Raw genomic sequence first — 18,151 nt, 5'->3', positions numbered from 1 at the left:
CTTTCTACCTAATAAGCATTTAGTGTGTAAGGTAGCTGTACAATAATTATTGAATAAGCATAGTGGAGAAGCCAATGGATGCATTCCTGTTAACAAAGGGGAATTGGGTTCAATACACTTGCAGGTAAATGGTAATAATGCAAATTCTATGTATATTTGGAGTTCTTTGAATATTTGGTAAAGTCCAACAATGTGGTATTATCTTTAGTTCTAGCAAGTTTTTGAGTAGCTGATTATTCTCAAATTTACCTAAAACCTTCTGCTAGAATTTCAGTGTATGTAAGTTGAAATACAAAGTCAGCAATGTTGAAGATCTCAGATCCCAGAGGGAGAAATCCTAGAAAACATAAAGATTCCACACTCACCGCATCACTTCCTTAAGAAAAAAAAAAAACAAAACAAAAAACAGCCAAAGAAAAAAATCACAACAGTGATTAAACTGGTTGCTAAGAGCAAACTCCCTTTATTTTCCCAAGGAGGAGTCTGGAATTATAAGTAGAAAGGCAAGGAAGGGCAAAGGAAGAGGTGTAAGAAGGTGGCCCCAGGCTGTAACCGTCAAGAAGGCAAAGAATGAATAGAAGACAAGCAAGGGGAAAAACAGGCTTGACGGGGGTTTTTGTTGGGGGCTAGGCTGATAGAACAGAATCAAGATTCTGACTTAGAAGAGCAGTCCCACCAGAGTTGGGAAGCAGTTCGCATAGTTAAGAGCCTGGGTTCCAGAATCACACAGCTTGGGATCCTGAGTCCCGCTCTGTCACTTACTATTTACGTAACCTCTGGCAACTTGCTTAACCTATACACCTCAGATTTGTCACTTGTAAGATGGAGACAATAGTGTGTAACTTACAGAGTAGCTGTGAATTAGGTAAGTTGAAGCTTCAGTGCTTGGTTCATAGCAGACGCTCAGTAAAATGTTAAACAGTTATTTATAGTTTTTATCCTTCCTCTTTCTTAATGTTGTGTACTGCAGCAGGGAGGGGGAGGGATGAAGCGCTTATCCCACTAGAAGAGTGGTATTTGTGTGAGAGCCTGGGTCAGGCTTATTTTGAGATGTGGGCCCCACTGAGGTGAGGTGGCACCGCTTCCAGAGCACACCCTTTGCAGGGGCCCCGCCGTGACTATGAGGAGGCCGAGGCCACGGCTGGCAGAAAGCACGGGTGGACCTCCTTGGAGTGGCTAACCCGGGGCGGCTGCACTGTTGTCCTTGGATACTTGACACTTTTCACTTTCTCTGCCTCCCGGCACTAGAAGCCATGTGGGCTCACACCCGACCCTCCGGTTTCGGAGGCGTGAGGGCCACTTAGCGGTCATTCAGCTTCAGGGTCCGGCCCTGTCAAGCTTTGGCTACAGCCTGGGAGTTCCGTTGGGACCCCACACACTGTCCTAGCCACAGCTCCCCGCCACCCTGCCTCCCGCGCAGGCGCCGCCGGGGCCACCCCCGCCGCCATGTTTCCCCCGCCCGCGCTCTCCCTCCCCCCACTGCCCCCTCCCTCCCCAACTGGGTTCCCGCCCCCCTCCCTCAGCAGTCCCCCCCACACCCTGGTGAGGTCAGGCGGAGGCTCTGCTGCTGCGGCCACAGTAGCTCAGCTCCCATTCCCGGGAAGCCTGGAACGGGGAGTTTTGAAAATAACTGGAGCGGCATTCGGGTTAGGGTCCGTGCTCTCCTCTTGCGCCAGGACAGGGTGAAGTGGCCGGGACTAGCAGAGGGTGCGAAGGTGCGGGTGCTGGTGCCTCGCAGCAGGAGGGTGCCCCAGCTGCGCCGCGAGACTCCCTCTTTGGCCCTCGGAGCGCAGCACCCGGCGGACTAGCGGCGCGACGCCAGGACGCGGCGAGCAAGGTGAGGCAGGGTCCCGAAGTCACAGGGGCTCCATCAGCCGCTTCCCTGCCTCCGGACCTGGCGCTGCGCGGTGCGCGGCGAGGAGTTGCGATCTGTACCAGGGGCAGAGGAGCAAAGGAGCAGGGAACCAGCTTCGTTTTGCCCGCCGCCCCCTCTTTTTCTCCCGCGTGCTGGTGCGCGCCCTCATCCGTACACCTTCGCATCCCGTTCTCCCGGTCCTTCTGGCTCCGTCGGACGCCTGGGTTCTTCTAGGACCCCAGAAGCCGGCTTTCCTGTGCTTCTTTGTCATCTTTCCAAGATTTTCTTCTCTGGGCTTCGCTGTTGCTGCCCTGAAGGTCTGGGGTCCCTCTGCCCGCCCCGGCCCCACTATCTCTTGCCCTCTAACAGTTTCTGCTTTGTGCCTCCTAATCCATCTCTCCTTCAGAAGCTTCTAACTTAGGAGGCTCCTCTGCTGGCTCCCAAGTCAGGAGCACACTCCTCTTCTTCCTCGAACCTTTTAACTTCGCTCTGAATGTCTTCAGCTGTGAATATTTTGACTTTTTTTTGTTTGTTTGTTTAATCACAGTTGACTAATGATTTTCGTGGAGGCTTATAGTCTAGGCTACAGTTTACTGAAAGTGATGAGATCATTCCTTCACTAAATAGCCTTAGTAAATATCAACTAGGGAACTTTAAAGTTTCTTTCTAGGTTTCATTAACTTAGCCCAAGAACAATAGTCACTTAAAATGTATGTATATATGTTTGTACGCAATCTTCGTACATGGTCCTAAATCTGATTCTGCCCTGGCTGCTGAGCAGGCCTGAGAGAGAGGATTGGTGGGGCTTGTGATGCCTGGCTCCATTTCTCTAATTGTAAACTGGAATGTTCATAGTTTTAATGTAGTCAGAGGACTTTAGTGGTTTGGGATAAAGTCGTTCAAGTTAGCATAGGCTGGTAACTAAGCACATTGAATGGAGACTAAGAAACGCTGGGATTTAAAACTGTCTCTGGAGGGCACCTGCTTTTTTAAAATTTATTATTTTTTTTGAAGCCACAGTTTCTTAACAGTAGATTTCATATTTGTATAAACCCTCTAAAAGCAGCGTATTTTAAAACCACGTAGTTACAAAAAAGACTACTCACTCTTAGCGATATCACTTTCTCCCCATGTAGTTGTGGTGTTAGCTCCCATACTGAGGTTCATTTGCTCACTTCCATACTGCAATTAGTGTGTGAAGAAAACTGAATGGAGAAGCACACAGTGGAGGCAAATACCAGTGAACAAGCACATGCTGACATATGCAGCTGTGTTTTTGGAAATAGGCTGTATCTAGTGTTCAAATTTAAAAACTGAGAAAAATGAAATAATTCAGCATTTATGACATCATTTTACATCTAAAAATATTAGCTCTCTTAACTGCAAGTTCTTATTAATAGCCTCATACTTAACGGCAAAAGAGTTGTTTGCCTGATGTGTGACCTAGTGTTGCCATTGACACAGTGTGCACTGATTGGCAGCAATCTCAGAAGAAACCAGGTTGTGAATGAAGATAATGGCTAAATTTCACTGTCCCGGTGGCACTTCTTATGGCAGTGAGATGAGAGTAGTTTCTGCTGCAACATCAAATGATGTATTTAAAAAACAGATAAATAAGAGCTTCAGTTATTAAAAAGCCCAAGGTTTTTAATCTGCCATTTTTATAAACACACTTCAAAAAGTGTAGTGTGATTATATAAGGCTTAGTTGATGTTCTGAAGAAAGTAGTTTTCACAAGAAAAGTACAGCCTATTGCTTATCCATTTAGTTAGATAACTTGCAGATGATTTGTAGTTTCCCAATTGATTTGGTAAATTCCTGGGTTTACTTGAGGTTTATTAAAAAATGGAATGTAGCAGGGAAAGGGCACTTATTCTAATAGGCCCACCTTTCTAAATCTGTAATTTTCTTAGCAAACCATTCTCAAAAGACATAAAAACTTACAACTTTTTCAAGGAAAAGAGTTTATACTATTTTCTTACTTTTTTCTTTTCATGATTGTTATTGATACAAAATCTAAGCTAAGATTGCTAGTAATGTGATTGCATAGTAAGACTATATTTGCCAGGAAAAGAATAAAGGTGGATGTGAGTTAGCCATAAGCATTTTGCTCTAAATCTTCAATATGACTCAATATGTGTTTGATAGTCCATCTGGTACACCTAGAGATTATCAGACTGGATATTTCTGTTATTACTAAATGTAACTGCACTTATTTATTGGATTATCTTCTTTCTCATTTTATTTACATTTCACATTCTCTTTCTTCATGTAATTTGACTTGTGGTAGTGAAATGAGACTGACCAATTTTCAAATTGTTTGATTTTTATTGATGTTTGGTAAACCACTAAAACCTCTTGAAAATATTTTTTTTCTTAAATCCACTGATTGAAACCGATGTATTTTTATTGCTATGAAATAATACAACAAATTTCCAGGAATTATTTCAGAAAATGTGGAAAGACTGTAGAGAAATGAATAGCCCCAGAGAAACTATCTCAAAATTATAAAAACGGCTTTCTCAAGTTACTGATGTTCATAACAATCAGTTTTTTGTATCATTCATTCATTTACTAATTTATTTTACAAAATCTATTGGATACTTGTGTGCCAAGGCCCTGTATTAGGCACAATGATAAACCTTATAAAGCATGATCTTTGCTCTTGTGGAGTATCACAGTGCTTATATTCTACCAGAGAATATAGACAATAAACAAGCAAACAAATGAAGAAGATCCTTATAGACTGTAGTAACAGCAATGAAAATAAGTAGGGGAATATGATACAGATAACTAGGAAGGGCCTATTTTAGTGTCGGAAGTCAGAAAAGGCCTCTCAGAGAAGATGATTGAGCAGAGACCTGAAAGAGAAGAGAGAATAGGCCTACCTTGTCAGGATCTGGGAGAACATTCCCCAGATAACATTCTTGCAGAGAGGAGTAAGAGCCAAGGCCTTGAGAGGGGAAAAAGAGACTTGGCGTTTTTGAAGAGCAGAAAGCAAGTCAGCATGACTGGATCCTAGTGAGCTGGTAGTGATTAAAGAAGATGTTACAGAGCCTAGAAGCAGCTCAATAACAGATAAATAGGACTTGGAGGTCCTGAGAAAGAATTTGGGTTTGATTCTTAGAACAATAGGAAGCCACTGAAGAGTCTTTCCTGGGGAAGGTCATTGGCTTAAAAAAATTATCCAAGGAAATTAAAAAAAAGTTTTGCAGAGGATAAATAGAATGTCTGCTCACTCAGTCATTTATATTAATACCTGAGAATAAAAAAAGACTGTATGATCAATATGCTAAATAATCATGTAATCCAGTTCCTCTACTCTGTTTAGGTAAGGGGATGGGGGAATGGGAACACTGAGGTGAGTATGTTGAAAGGCAGTTTACTTTCCACTGTCACATTGTGACTTGTGCTACAAGGTAAGTTGTCACCAACTTTATTAAAAATCAGATCATTGTTCAACTTAAGAATTTATTTTTCGAAGAATGATGTCTTATTTTCTCATGGAAATATGTTTCCTTTGGAAGGTTGGACATTTTATTTGTGTATAAAGGAATAACCTAGGTTTTAGAAAGGGCCTTTGGAATTTTAAGAAGGGCTTATTTTCTTTTACCTGTTGCCTCTCCAACATTTTCAAATGGCCATACTTTTATTCCTTGAGAGATTAGGGCTACTGTGTTTCCTGAAGCTTCAATGAATTTATTGCCCTAAGCCCTTCCTTGAAAGCAATCCAGCTTTGAGGTCTAGTTGGTCCCAAATAGGAATGCAGATGATTATTGACATTCCATAGGAGTAAATCCTAATATTGTGGGGGAATAACATGCAAAATAACCTTGATCAGTGCCTGCAGGATCAACTTCCTCCTTAACTGAGCCACTCAAGCAAGGATCCTCCATGATTTGATCCCAGCCTACTTTCCCATATGTCCTTATTATTCTGTTTCACAAATCTCTATTGACTTAAACTGATTTTCCCCAGTTTGGAACTTTTGTGCTTAGCATTATTCTTGGCATAGAGTAGGTGCACAGTAGGTGCTTGTCAAATGGATGCCATGTCTTTTTTGTCATTTCGAATCCCAGGTCCTATTACACTATTCCTCATTGAACTAGATCTCCCTATCTGAAGGTGAACAGCACTTGCCCTATTGTGTCACAATTATGCTTATTTTGATGCCTGGCCATCTCCCCACTTGCCTCTGGCTTCATGAAGGCGACCTAGACCTTATCTGGTTCGCTCACTGTTGTATTCTGAGCACCCAGCACATAGTATACACTTTGTAAATAATTATTGAATAATGAATAAATGCTGTCTTGTGATGTTTCTCCTATTAATTTTTTGATATTAGATGATTTAATACTGTTTTACTTTTCATGTGTTTGTCCGGTGTTCTGAAGTGGTTTCTGAGAGAGGTTGTAGAGCATACTTGTTCAGAGTTCAAGCTCTGGAGCTAGGCCACCTAGGTTTCAATTCCAGCTAGGAGACTTAACAGTTGTGGGACGCTGGGTGAGTTAGTAAACCTCTCTGTACCTCAGTTATCTTATATGTAAAAAAGAGATAATAGAACTTGCCTCCTATGGTGCTTGCAAAGATTACATGAATTAGCTAGGCCCACTTTTTCTTTTTCTTTCTTTCTTTCTTTTTTTGTTGTTGAGACGGAGTCTGGCTCTGTTGCCCAGGCTGGAGTGTAGTGGCATGATCCCGGCTCACTGTAACCTCTGCCTCCCGGGTTCAAGCGATTCTCCTACCTCAGCCTCCTGAGTAGCTGGGACTGCAGGTGCATGCCATCATGCCAGGCTAATTTTTTGTATTTTTAGTAGAGACGGGGTTTCACCATGTTAGCGATGATGGTTTCTATCTCCTGACCTCGTGATCCGCCCGCTTCGGCCTCCCAAAGTGTTGGGATTACAGGCGTGAGCCACTGCTCCTGGCCTAACTTTTTATTTTTAGTAGAGACGGGTTTCACCATGTTGGCGAGGCTGGTCTCAAACTCTTGACCTCAGGTGATCCACCCATCTTGGGCTCCCAAAGTGCTGGGATTGCAGGTGTGAGCCACCTCCCCCGGCCTAGGCCCACAATTTGTTTGCAATTTTTAAATTTCAAAAGCTCTGAAAACTGATAAAAATGTTATTTGGTAACTTAGATACCAAAACTCATGTGGTGGCAAAACCTGACTTAAACTGGCATAGGGTATTTATGGTCTTTGTTCTACTTAATGTTGATCTTTATTTTGTTTTGCTATAGAATTGCTAATATGTTTATTGGGTTGCACCATAGACCCTAATGGTGTATTACATAACATATGGTATATGAAGTTTATTTCCTGTCTAAAGGTCTGGACATTTCTAAATTCAGAAACACATCTGGCACCAAGATTTTTAAATGAGATTGTACACTTTGCAGTAAACTGCTTAAATCAGGCCTTGCACATAGTATGTTGTTGCTGTGGGTGGTGATTAGGGAGGTAAATAAACTACTTTATCTTTCCACAATAGCTTGCTCATAATAGTTACCATGTAAATATGTACTGATTGACTCATGCAGTAACTCTGTGAATAGAGGACTCGCTGAATGGTCCTCATGTCATAGGGAAATAGATACGGCAGGGTCATGTAATTGAAATGAGCCAAGACTCGTCTGTTGGTACTCTCATCTGATACCATTCAGAGCACTTTACTTTTTGTTTTTCTGTTGTTATTTAAACCAAACTATGCTTCTTTAGCACAAGAGAGTCTTTTGTGGAGGCGGGGGTAAGAAATTCAGTTAAGAGTTTATTTAATGTGATTAGACACTTATTTTTTTTTGTAGTTGTTGAACATTTGTTGAACTGCTAATGTGTATAGAAATCTGTATTAAAAGCAAGAGAAAGCCGGGCATGGTGGCTCACGCCTATAATCCCAGCACTTTGGGAGGCCAAGGCGGGTAGATCATGAGGTCAGGAGATCGAGACTATCCTGGCCAACATGGTGAAACCTCGTCTCTACTAAAAATACAAAAATGAGCTGGGCGTGGTGGCATGTGTCTGTAATCCCAGCTACTCGGGAGGCTGAGGCAGGAGAATCGCTTGAGTCAGGGAGTCAGAGGTTGCAGTGAGCCAAGATCGTGCCACTGCACTCCAGCCTGGTGACAGGGTGAGACTCAATTTCAACAACAACAACAACAAAAAAAAAAGCAAGAGAAAGGAATAAAACAAATGAGACATGATTCCTGACCTTCCTTAGCCCCAGCGCCCTGCATGGTTACATGGGAACATGAGTGTGCGTTACAATTCTTTATTTTCCTCTGTAAACTTGACATCATTAAGATTAAAAACATGCAAAGGAAAACCCAAGAGTTAATTGAAAACTCTTCTTGGTGTCCGTGATATGAACTGGGTTTTAATTATCCTAACACAATCCCCCACGGTATTATCTTTATATAACATCTTGATAGCATTTTCCTTTCTGACTAAACTAAAACAAAATGAATTTTCTTGTTCTTTACCAATATACAATTGGTATATTTTCTTAAGTTTTTGTTTTTTGTAGAGATGAGGTCTCACTGTGCTGCCCAGGCTGGTCTTGAACCTCTGGCCTCAAGTGATCCTCATGCCATGGCCTCCCAAAGTATTGGGATTACAGGCATGAGCCACTGTGCCTGGCCTGTTTTTATTTTTTCTTTACTTTTGTGGGGTTGCCAGTAATTATATGTCTCAAAGGATTTTTTCTGCAATTTTCTTGCAGTTGAAAACTAGTCCTTGAAACCATCCTGCCAATTCATTCAACAAATACTTATTAAGTGCCTATTATATTCCAAGCATTGTGCTAGTCTAAACAAATAGAATCTCTATCTAGTGCTCTTTCCATTACTTTGGGTCCTTTAAAGTGGAGCACATGTACTGACTGAGCTGGGTGGTGACAAGGTAGTGCGCCCAGGAGCCGCAAAATAAAGCAGCTTGTATTTTCTTGAAGCATGGGTTTTACACAGAGATTTAGGAGAACGTTAACTGGTAGCTATTTAAAAATCTTTAAGCAAATTCAGATACATGAATTTGCCTTAGAAAGCAATATTCATAGAAAATTTGAGGTAAACCCCAGTATTTCAGAGAAAGTCTCTGCTTACAAGGACAGCTGTGGTAACCCTGAGATGACCCTTTGGAAAACACTGAGGTGGTGCTGTACTGCCCGAATCTGTTCTTTTAGTCAAACGCCCAAACATTTTCATAGCCATAAATTCCCATGATGACCTGTGGAAAAGTTAATGGACATTAATGTTTTTCTCTGTTGCGCAATTTCAAGGGTACATATTGGCTACCCTTGGTCTAATGGTCTAAATCTAAACATGTGTTGAGTTCTTACAGAGTTTTTAATGTTGGTGGGTAATGGCTAAGGGTGACTATGAAGGACCTGCCTAGGGAATGATATCTTAAGATTAGAGGTTATTAGGCCAGACACAGTGGCTCACTCCTGTTATCCCAACACTTTGGGATGCCTAGGCGGGAGCATTGCTTGAGCCCAGGAGTTCAAGACTATCCTGGTCAACAAAGCGAGACCCTGTCTCTATAAGAACAACAACAACAACAAAAAAAAATTAAAAAATTAGCTGGGCATGGAGGCACACGCCTATAGTCTCAACTACTTGGGAGGTTTAGGCAGGAGGATCCCTTGAGCCCAGGAGTTCGAGGTTGCAGTGGGCTGTAATCACACCACTGCTCTTCAGTCTGAGTGATGGAGTGAGAACCTGTTTCAAAAAATAAAAAAAAAAAAAAAAAAAAAGAAGGGTTAGAGGTTATTAGAACACAAGGACCACGAACTTAAAGCAGCACAGTTCTTGGTGTCAAAGCTTTGCCTTGTTCTGTGCACACTTGCCTGTCTCACTGATTTGAAGTTTACTTTTGCTAACTTTAAAGTTGCTTTCATTTACAACATAGGGTACAAATTGCTTTGTTAATTGCTGTCCACTAAAATAGTCAATACTAGAAGAAAGTTGTCAAGGATTATGTGCTTTGAGGTTGATAAAAGGTTTCTACAGTTTGAGATGGTTTTGAAAATAGGCCAGCAGAGCATTGGAGGAATGCCTGTTACAACGTGATGGTTTAATTTGCTCCAGATGAGAAAGATGAAGACGAAAAAGGCAGTGAAGAAAGGGAGTGAAAGTAAATGGAGTAAGTCAAACACTAAATCTTTCAACTGATTTTCATTATTGCAGTCCCACTTTCATTGTTGTTCCATGCCAGACATAGTTCACAGGGCCTGACATTGTTATATTGTTGTGTTACTACTCAAAGCTTATAAGGATATGGGTATAGAGGATTGTGATTAATGGATGGTCTTTATAGTCTACGTGTGAAGTGCTTTTACAGTCTGTTCAGTAAAAGGAGATAAGAGTTTTGCTTGTAGCTTGTAGAGTTTTGTTTCTTGGTCCCACTTTTAAAAAATGGCGATACATTTCTAAAGATCATTTCAACAAAGTTTTCTGTTCCACTCTTGGATGTTTCTTTTTCCTCTTAAGATGACAGGGTCTCACTCTGTCACTCAGGCTGGAGTGCAGTGGTGCAAAGCCAAGGATCACTACAGCTTCAACCTCCCAAGTTCAAGTGATCCTCCCACCACAGCCTCCCAAGTAGCTGGGACTACAGGTGCATGCCACCATGCCTGGCTAATTTTATGTATTTTTTGTAGAGACAGGGTTTCACCATGTTGCTCAGGCTGGTCCTGGGCTCAAGCAATCCTCATTTTCCCAATTTGCTGGGATTACAGACATGAGCCACTGCACCTGGCCTCACTCTTGGATATTTCTTAGTGGAAAGGCAGTAGAGCTTAATGGCTATGATCTTGAACCTTGGAATCATAGGCTTGGGTTCAAATCCTGACTGCCTCTTGTTGGGCAACTTGCTTCACCTCTCTGAACCTTGTTTATCTCCCTTGTAAACTATCTCATCTAGTTTAAGGATTAAATTAATAACGCATATAGAGTGCTAAGCACACTTAAGCCACATATGAAATATAACTTTACTTATTATTGACTATTTTCATTGATTTGTGGCTGAATTAGTTGATAACTTGGAGCATACTATAGGAGCTTTGCCAATCATATATGAAGCAGAAATGTGAGGGGCTATTGTGTATCTTCTTTGTTTATATTGTCTTAATCCTAGCTGAAATGCTATTTTTCGAATGTGCATCTCGTAAGTGGTGAGTAGACTGTTTAGAAGTAACACTAGTTTTCTGGCAGACGAGAAAGTTTATGGTGAATGCTTGGCTTATTATTTACTCAAATATGGCATCACATTGAATCCAAGAAAAATGTCAGTTTTTAATACAATTAACCCAATATTTATTTAAATGTGATACTGTTTGGTTTAATAGGATTTTAAATTTTAATATCCATTTTGAAGGAAAAGGGATATGCAGGATAATGTATGCTATGAACAATGTTGTCTTTTAAACATGAAAACATTTGGTCTTCTGATAATCACAGAGGTCACACATTTTTCTGATTTATCGCTAATTGTTCCAGATTTTAAGTCCCCAAAGAAGAAAATACTGAAGCATTTGTAATAGTTAAGTCATTGAGAAGAGGTATAATTCTGTTGTGAATGATGTCTTTTTATGGATTTTGAGTTGTTATGGTTATTTCAAGTTTTTATCATGATTAATAACACATCAAATAATACTTTAAGAGAAGATAAAAGTTTGATAGTAGCTTTGATGAATGGATAAGTCTAAATGGAGTATTGAGAACAGCTTTAGATGTTAGAGAGATAGACTAATCTTTTAAGTTGAAAGTACATGAATGTACCTTTCCTACTTTCTTACATGATGCCCTTTGGTTCCAATGTCAGACAAATGATGAGGCAGATAATCCTTGGTTATGAAATGCCACAGGTGCACAGAAGGGAAAAGACCAGGTAACACAGTGGTCATATACTGTATATTCACAGGTTTTTGTGACTGTTATTAAGATAATGTATATCCAAGTGCTTGAAAAGCTTAGCTCACTATATTGGTGAAATATTTATTATCAGTGATACCTACATTTGTAGATAGTGATCATTGTCAGTATCATTTGATGATAAAAAGACAATAGTCAAATATATATATATATTTTAGAAAAATTAGACTTACTCTACCATTAGGTCATTAGCTGAAACCTTAAATAAAGATAATACCCTTTATTTTTAGAACATCTTTCTTTTGAAGCATGATTAACTGTCCTTATTCTGTTTATTCCTGTGGAGTATGCACAGTGAGTTTAAGTAAATTGCAGAAGGGTTACATCCTGTGAGGTGGAGCTAAGAGTAGGCCTTTAGTTTCTATTGTACTAATGATATTAAAAGCTCTTTAGCCCAAAGGATCCTTTAATATCTGTAGCCTTTCAATTGATGGGGTTAAAGCAAAATGTCAGTAGTTGTGATACCTACATTCTATACCTATACACTTTCTTGCACAATTTGGTATTTATCAAAATGAGTTTTGGATTTAGTAAGAATTTTATAAGTATTTTTGGTATCATATAGGTGCAGTATCCACATAAACATTTATGAACAAGCAATTATACGTTAAGCACTCTACTAGGAGGTAGAAAATGTATTCACTGCCCTGAAATAGGTTGTAATCTTGCCAGGGGCAACAGAGAACATGAGTCAATTTGATATCGGCCAATACAAATGTTATTACCAGCCAGTGACTAATAAATCATTATTGCACTCATTATGAGCCTGGGACCCTTCCAAGTGCATCTGATGCATTGATACGTTTAAACCACATAACAATACGATGAGGTAGGAACTATTACTAGCCCCATTTTACAGATGAGGAAACTGAGGCACATAGAGCTGGATAACTTGCCTGTGGTTACACACCTAATAAATATAAGAGCTAGGAATAAAATCCATGTAGTCTGATTCTTGAGTCTATGCTTTTAACCACAACACTTCCTTTCATTCTGTCTCTGACAGAAGCCATAATATAAGGGAGCATGATATTTAAAAAAGGCATGTTGGAAAGATATTTTGAAGAAGGCACTTTTCAAGGAGGTCTTATTGAAAAGCAAGGAACATATTTCTGAATATTTTAATGCCCAAAGCTATGTGTACATATGTGCATGTGTGTGTGCACAGGTGCATGTCTGTATATGTGTGTGTGGGTGTGTTTATTTTAAACCGGAAAAAAACTTTAAAGGTTAAAACAAATTGAGAATCTTTTTACTGGCAGCTAATCAGAGCTTTGTTTTTGTGTACAATATTTGACTTCACAATCCTGTGTTAAAAAAATATTTAACGGCTTTACTAAGATATAATTCACTCATCATACAATTTACCTGTTTAATATAATTCAGTAGTGTTTAGTATACTCACAGAGCTGAGCAACTGTTACCACAATTTTAGAACATTTTCGTCACCTCAAAAAGAGAAATTTGCTTTGAAACAAATGTGGCCACAAAGAGGATGGAAGTAGTGTGTCTGTTGGTACTACTGCTTCTCTATCAAAATGTTAATGATTTATGCTCAGTCTAACAGACCTCATGCCGTTTTTCTGCATTCTAGCTCCAAATTGCTGTAGAGCTCTTCCTCCTTTTAATTTAATTTTGATCGGTGACAGTCTTTCAAGGGATTATGGATTGATCTAATTTTGAATTCTCAATTAAAGTTGATTGTATATTTGTATTTGTCATAAAGGTATTGATCTTAGTTCTAAATAGCAAAGCCAGACTTGTATTTAAAACAAAACTGTTAAACCCACTAGTATGAGTGGCTACCTCCTTGTCTGTGTATGCTCTATAATGGGCCAGAGCCAAAGATTTCTGAGAAATTTTATGTGTATACACTGATATTTTTAAATACTTCTAAAGGTTATACCTGACATAGGTTACTAGTGGACAGATGGTTGAGGTAAAAGCAGCTCCCTCACACCTTTTATTTGGCTGGGGCATAGTATTGGGGTGGTGTGTTGTGGAAAATGTTTTTTTTTTTTTTTTTTTGAGACAGGGCTTCATTCTGTTTTCCAGGCTAGGATGCAGTGGCATGATCACAGCTTACTGCATACTTGACCTCTGGGCTCAAATGTTTCTCCCACCTCAGCCTCCTGAGTAGCTGGAACCACAGGCACACATCACCATGCCTGGCAATTTTTTTTTTTTTTTTTTTAGTAGAAATGAGGCCTCAGTATGTTGCCCAGGCTGTTCTTGAACTTCTGGGCTCAAGTGGTCCTCCCACCTTGGCCTCCCAAAGTACTGGGATTACAGGTGTGAGCGACTGCATGTAGCTGAAAAATATCTTATAAAATGATACTGTGTACAGATAGTATGAAATAACTGGAATTAAAAAAAGTTTGGCCACTGACTTTTCAGCTATTTAGACTTCAAAAAACATACAGTTAGTGTTTATAGTCAAGGACTATGTTTCTGTCCAGTGGGAGTTACCAAACCAAACATCTGTGTGTGTGTTGGGGGAGGCAGGCTGTTCCCAGGTCTTCATTAAAGTAATAGGCTACAGTCAGTGTTATCTTTCAGACTAAATAATTACTGTCTCCTTCTATTATTAAAAAATGACCTTCAGACATAATTAAATGTCCTAAAGAACATAAGTGTCTTTTAAAATGAGTTAATCTTAGGTTGTTCTCTTTTTCTTTTTATGATTTTTCCTACTTTTACCGAATATTTCTTTCAGAATGATCTTGAAACGTCATTTTACACTTTTTGGGTATTTTTAAATGCCTACTATACTTCGGTTGTTTCTACTCAGGGGTCAAAGTAGTTTTAGTTGAAATTAAAGTGAGTTGATAAAATGATTTCCTGTGAATCTTAAGTATATTTTTTATTTGCATAGATGGAATTTCTGCTTTGCCATGTATGGCAAAGGTGTAGTGATTTCACAGCTAGTAGGTAGGATAGAATCAATTAAGATGGCACTGCTGTCACTAGAATAAAAAAACTAAGCATACCTTTATATTAATTAGGTGGAGGCGCCTCTTTATGCTAAGCTCAATAGTTGACATCACCTGGGATCAGGGAGTCAGGTGCCGCGGAGTTAAAAACAAAAAGCTTGCTTGATTTAGAAATTGTGGCTTGTGTGTATGATGCTACCTTTCCTCACGGCTAGATTTTGGTTATTAAACCATTGTGATATTGGGCTATGTTAAAAGAGGTTAGAAGCCTGTTCATTTAAGGCAAGCGAAATTGGTCTGGTATAAAAGGGGCATGCTGAATGAGAAAGTATCACATCATTTAGGAGAGAGGATTTTGAGTAATGTGAATATTGAGTTTTCTGTGACTTAATGTATCATTTATTGATTTTAACAAATGAACCTATTACATTATACTCATAAACTGTTACTTCACAATAGTTTGATTTTCTGCTTAAATCAGTGCCTAAAATGGTAAAGTCTTAAGTGGTTTAGAATGACTCTGCATGTAGTTTAGGTCCATCTACCTGTTTTATAGGGGGATCTGCTTTATCTGCACATAAAGAAGATTCGCTAGCTTTAATTAGCCTTACTATGTAGGGCAACACTTTGTTTCTCTAATGAGAGAAAATGAGGTATTTTACACAAATTAATTCAACAGAAATTAGTGAGTACCTTCTTTAACCCAGGTGATGGGGATGCAGTGGTGAACAAAGTTCTATCTTCATTCTGTGAGACACTCACGGTATTATATGCACTCTCTTTGATCTTCTCTAAGAACATTATATTCAAAGGAATAGGAAAAGCGGCAGAAGAAAACACATTCCTTTCCTTTAAGGATGTAATTTAGCATTTGCACACATCACTTTCACACATATCCCACTGGCCAGAACTTAATCCTCTGGTGATACCTAGCTACAAGAGAAGCTGGAAAATGTGGTCCTTCACTGCATGGATATGTACCAATCAAAAAATTTATTACTATATGAGCTGGGAAGAACAGATATTGGGGAATAACTAACAGTCTCTGCTATACATTGTCTGTAATGTAAACCTTTAATCATTCATCAGTTTCTTATCTGGAGATATTATCTCTATGACATCAGCCACACATTTGCTTCAGGGTAAAAATTAAAACTTCTCAGCAGAGTATACAAGCCCATCATGACTTGACTCCTGCCTGTACCTCTAGCTCCTGTCTCACCCCATTCAAAGTTGCAGCCTTATGGGGACTACTTGGACTTCCCCAAACTGGTCATGCTCTTTTATCACACATTTGTACTTGCTACTTGTATTAGTTTGTTTTCACACTACTATAAAGAAGTATCCAAGGCTGGATAATTTATAAAAGAAAGAGTTTTAATTGAATCACAGTTTTGATGGAGGGGGAGCCTCAGAAAACTTACAATCATGGTGGAAGGTGAAGGGGAAGCAAGCACCTTCTTCACAAGGTGGCAGGAGAGAGAAGAGTGAAGAAGGGACTTCTAAACACTTATAAAACCATCGGATCTCATTAGAACTATCACGAGAACAGCATGGGGAAAACTGCACCCATGATCCAATCACCTCTCTCCCTTGATACATGGGAATTAGGGGTCCCTCCCTTGACATTTGGGGATTATAAATTGAGATGAGATTTGGGTGGGGACACAGAGCCAAACCATATTATTACTTAGCCTAAACTGCTGACTACTTTTTGTCCTTCAGGGTTCAGTTTAGATAGCATCTCTTCTGGGAAGGTTTTCTTGAGCCTCCTCTACCCCAAACCCCTGTTATGTGTTTCTTTCATGTATTTCCATAGTGTTGCTCATGACTCTCTTTAGCAACCTTTATTATAAGTAGTGTTTTTCCTTCTCTATGTCTCTCCCTGGATTGTGAATTCCTTGAGGGCAGGGGCCAACTCAGTTATCTGTATTGTCTGGCATGATACCTGCTCCAGAGTTGAGCTTTAGTTAATGTTTGTTGGTAAGAAAATGAATGAATATTTAGTTTACTAATTATGACTATTTGATTAAGGTGTCAACTCTTCCTACCTATCATCTGGAAATTGCAATACTTAGAGTATTTTCTGGTAGCTAGGACTGGGTAATTTTGTAAGAGGTGTTGATAAAATAAAATAATTTGAAATAAACATCAGATGATTAATATATAAATTATAGAAGGCACAAACAATTGATGTGTAAGAGTTAGGAAGAGCCCTAGGGATCATTTAATCCAACCCTTCTAAAAGATTTTAAAAGGACACATGACTAATACATAGAAAGAAGTTAAATTAGTTGCTCAAGGGCCTCCACTTTCAAGGATCTTGCAATATTGTTAGACAGGTGATATATATAGACATGAAAGAGGTGATTGAGAAAAGGTTGCGGAAGGAGTAGAAATGATTGGAATAGTCAGGTTAGGTTTGACCAAGGATCTTGGTTTTACAGTGAGCCTTGGTGGCTGAGTAGGATTTTGATATGAGAAGACATTCAAGATATAGGGAATGTATAAATAAAAATGGAAAGACAAGGATATACGGGAGAATTTTGAGATCTCTTTAGTTGAGTGATATTTAGTAGTAAGAGAGAATACAGAAAAATTGGGCCAGAAAATGGAGGGATTTGAATAACAGGCTGCTGAGGGAAATCATTGGCAATTTTAAGTAGGCGAGTAATACAATTTTTTTATATTGTATCTGACTGATAGGTGGGCTGGGTTGAAGGCTGAATGGGTCATGAAACTGGCATATTGTCTAATATGCCATTTAAAAAATATGAACTTAATGGGTTCTCGTTTTTGCTCAAAAGCAAAAACGTGATATACTGTCAATTCCCATGATAATTAACATAATGATGTCAGTGTTTTTCTTAATGGAGAAAGTAAGTGTAAGAAGCAAGCTTATAGTATTAGTATTGCATATGTATTAGTCATGACATACTATAGATAATTGTATATATTCTCACATTACACCAATAAACTGTAAAAATTCCAGAAGCAACTGAGAACGTGGTAGCAGCTGCAGCATCAGCCCGTGCTATTTTGCCAGCCATTCGGAGACTAGGTAAGTTAACTAGTGGCATGAACTCTCCCGGTGCATTTTGGAGCCATTTTGTTCAAAAATTGTTTTGTAGAAAGTGAAAATGGTATACTGTATTTTGGCAAAAAATACAAAGAACAATAAGCAGAGCTCTCTATCGTATATTAAGCATCATCTAAAAATGAAAAGCGTGAGGAGAGAACCTTTACTTCGTGTGCCTGTGAGGGAATTTTGACTTTGTATAGACAAAAAGTATGTACACAGAGAAAGATTTGTTATATAAATAGTATAGCTCATTTGTATAGTCAAGGGTGAGTGTCCTTCCTTCCTTCCTTCCTTCCTTCCTTCCTTCCTTCCTTCCTTCCTTCCTTCCTTCCTTCCTTCCTTCCTTCCTTC

General features: G+C 39.3%; 1 protein-coding gene across 2 annotated transcripts in view; it reads left to right on the top strand.

Moving 5' to 3' along the window:
* The first annotated feature begins 1,478 nt into the window (after positions 1–1,478).
* Positions 1,479–18,151, top strand: part of KLHL13 (kelch like family member 13) — a 219,018-nt gene continuing 202,345 nt past the window's right edge. Inside the window, exon 1 of one of the 2 annotated variants that reach the window (XM_030934700.1) lies at positions 1,479–1,837. The gene's annotated coding sequence lies outside the window, so the exon portion shown is untranslated. The remainder of the gene's footprint in view (positions 1,838–18,151) is intronic. The other variant, XM_030934699.1, reaches the window with a different exon arrangement.

This window comes from Rhinopithecus roxellana, chromosome 7 (genome assembly GCF_007565055.1).
Source record: "Rhinopithecus roxellana isolate Shanxi Qingling chromosome 7, ASM756505v1, whole genome shotgun sequence".
NCBI lineage: Eukaryota > Metazoa > Chordata > Mammalia > Primates > Cercopithecidae > Rhinopithecus > Rhinopithecus roxellana.
Note: the sequence above shows the minus strand (reverse complement) of the source record. Positions and strands in the feature narration are given on the sequence as shown.